The sequence below is a fragment of the Mesocricetus auratus genome, unplaced genomic scaffold, assembly GCF_017639785.1.
Source record: "Mesocricetus auratus isolate SY011 unplaced genomic scaffold, BCM_Maur_2.0 Super-Scaffold_6730, whole genome shotgun sequence".
Classification (NCBI taxonomy): Eukaryota; Metazoa; Chordata; class Mammalia; order Rodentia; family Cricetidae; genus Mesocricetus; species Mesocricetus auratus.
The window spans coordinates 115,034,119-115,037,687 of NW_024429184.1; positions in this window are offsets into that span (position 1 = coordinate 115,034,119).

A 3,569-nucleotide genomic window follows, 5' to 3' on the forward strand; every position below is an offset into this window, starting at 1 on the left:
CTCTCCATCACTCACTGGATCCTCTCCCACCGTGCTCTCCCTTCATCCCACTGCAGGGAAATGGTCCTCCCCCTATGCCTCAATGGCAGTAGACAGGCTTCCACCCCAGAGACTTTGCAGTGGGTTCCTGCTGACTGGGAGAAACCACAGACATTCAGAGGTATTTGTTCCTACAGGCATTTGCTGCAGCATCTACCCCTTGATTGGACCCACCGGAGAATCCCACTTGGAGGTTTCTTACTTCATGATGTCATTTCAGGACTTTTTATTTTATTTTATTTTATTTGGTTTTTCAAGACAGGGTTTCTCTGTGTAGCCTTGGCTAACCTGTAACTGACTCTGTAGAGGAGGCTGGCCTCAAACCCACAGAGATCCACCTGTCTCTGACTCCTGAGTTCTGGGATTAAAGGTGTGTGCCACCACCACCCGGCTTTTATTTTTTTAATTTTTGTTTTCACACACATTTGAATATACATTTGAGTTAATGACTATATATGAGAATGTATATACATAGATAGATAATTATGTCCGTCTATACTCTCTTTGTACCCTACATGTCCTTCTTAATGTTTCCTGGATCTTGAGAAATCTTCCTTTGCCTAAGACCAAAAAAGAAAACAGGAGCCATGTTTATGGAAATGCTTCCCTCTTCTCTACTCTACTCTAGATAGAACCCCATGTAGCTATTTGTACGGTGAATTTCTGCGTGAACTTTGCATTCAGCCAATTTTGCAAAATAAATACATAAACAAAAAACACTGGAAATGAAAAAAACTGCTTTCATATTTTATCACATTCCAGTCAAAATATCTATCCTAGAGAAAACAAAAGACAAGAAACACTGGCAAGGATGAGGGAAAGAACTCTGGAAGGGAATGTAAACTAGCCCTGGTAAGGACGTAAACTAGTCCTGCTAAGGATTTAAACTAGTCCTGGTAAGGACGTAAACTAGTCCTGCTAAGGACATAAGCTAGTCCTGGTAAGGATGTAAACTAGTGCCGCCACTATGGGAATTAGTACAGAGATACCTCATAAAAACCTGAAACTAGAGCTACCGTATCACCCAACTATTCCACTCCTGGTTATATTCTTGGCATGCCCTAAGCAAACATACCACAGAGATATTTTAACATCCACACTTATTGCTGTGTGCCCAGGAAACAGAACTGGCCTAGCTGTCCAAAAACAGATGAGTGGATTAAGACATAGAGATAAATGCACAGAAAAAAATCTTATGAAGCTGTAATGACACCCAGTTGTTTGAGGGAAACTGGATAGAACTAGAAATTATTATGTTAAGTGAAATAAACAAATCCCAGAAAGAAACATCATTCTTCCTCTCGTGTGCAGAACTGAGGTTTAAAATTACATGTCTTTTTATACAGGTGTGTGTTTCTATATGTGAATTTGTAAGACGTAAATGAGAAAGTGAATGAGAAGAGGGTGGGGAAACAGAGAGATTACATGCAGCAGGACAGAAGAAGTGGAGGCCACTGAGGGAAGGGGGGGGGAAGAGCTGGAAGGAGGCCACTGGGGGAAGGGTGATGAATGAGGACCAAACATAACTAATGACACATGTATGAAGACGCCATGATGAAACACAACGCTTTGCATGCTGATTTTAAAAACTAATATTAGAAGGTTTACCATTTAAAACCAGAGCATGGGAAACGTTTAATGATGCCTAGCAATGATATTGTGTGTATGAATATGCACTTTGAGGATATGACTAAAAGCACCAGACATTAGATTTTCTCTGAGATTCCTGTGTACCATTAGAAAAATACAAGAAATCGCACTAGCTCCTAAGAGGAAAAGGAAGAATGAGCGCAATGTGGCCCGCAGCTTTCGCTTGCTGGCGAAAGACGGCCACACAGAAGGATGACATGTACTAACCTCTCCCACCGTCTTCCTCAGAAGCTGAGGGTAGAACGGAAGTTACAGAAGCTGGAGCAGGGGTGGGAGGGAGTGGGGAAGTTGGTCAGTTTGTCCTCAGTTACAGTAGAGAGCAGCACATGTTCTGGTATTGTGGGTGCTCTGGTCAGTGATATGTACTGTACATTTCCAAAGTGATATGCACAGTGATATTTCTAAAGATAAGAGCCTGAGAGTCCATGAGGAGGCAGATATGTGTATCCCTGCAATGTACAATGCCTATAATAGCATCACCTAGTACTCCTTAGTATGTACAATTTTTATTTTTTATGTGTGAGTTGAAATATTTATTTAAAAAGGAAATATTAGCAGTCTCTGGAAGAGGGGAGGCCCTTGGTGCTAAGTTGAAGGCACAAGGACTCTTTGGGACAGGAAGACAGCTTGCCCAGTTTTACAGAGATTTTCGAATGTCTACAGAAACAAAAGCATTGATATCCTGGCCCTGTCGCAAGTCACAGACACCTGAGCTGCCAGTGAGAGCTCTGAGTGGTGATTCGCCATCTGGTGGGACACTTTTTCCGTCAAGACTTCATTCTCAAACTCATCGGGGTCCCTGCACTTCCGCCCCCCCCCCAGGAACAAGAGACCTCAACTCATGCCCTATGTCGTTTGTAACACAGATTCACCATCCCATGTGGGTGAAAGGAAGACACAGAATTCCTGCAAGCCTTTCCACACTCAGCCCCTCTTCTGAGAACTGAGTTCCTTTTACCCGTGAAAGAAACTAACTTATTCTTTGTTGTGACAGCTACATAGGCCAGATTCTCAGGGGTGTTTTATTTTGAAAGACATATATTCTCAGAGATAGGCTCCTGTCGCTAGCGAAAGTACAAGAAGAAAGGAGTGAAATGCCTCTTTAAAACAGCTTCCCCCACAAGCTCTTCCTCCCCTCCGCTCACGTTTACCTCCCTCCTTTAAAAAAAAAAACACAAAAACAAAAACAAAAAAAACACTTTTTTTCCGGTTAATAATATTACAGTCCCCATCTACAATGCCTCTGTGATGGCTCCTGGGCTGTGCTTTACTTCATTTTTATATTAAACTTGCTCAAAATTAAAATGATCTGGTTTCTTAGTTTGCCTGTGTGATAACATGTTTCCAGGCCCACTGCCACGGGCCACCACCCGGCTTTCTGAACTGAAGGCTCGTTTCTTCAAGAATGTGCAGAACTATTCTTAGCACAGACAAGGAATTCAAAATCTCCTCAGAAAGGCATGCAAAGAGCTTTTCATACCTGCTCAGAGCAGAACAGGAGTGGAACGTTTCCTCTAAGCGGTAAGAACATGAAAACTAAACACTCAGCCGGAGCTCGCCCAGCTCCACCCTGGAGTATGCGTCGGCATAACCTCCACTGCTGGTCAATCTGTGGAAGTTTCCCCAGGAAGCCTTTGTTTCACGGGAAGTGAACTGTGTAGACAGAACTCACTGATTTTCCCCAGATTGTGAAAGGCCTCCATGCTCAACTCCAAAAAAGCAAACAGGCATGGCAGAGTTGCAAGTCTGTGCTCAGAGAAACAGGTACTGAGCCTCTCACCAGCACCAGCTCCTTTCAAGTACAGAGGAAATAGGCTCATTACTCTCAAGGTCCTGGCAAGCAGGCTGTAATGAAGGAGAAATTACTTCCAGAGTGATCA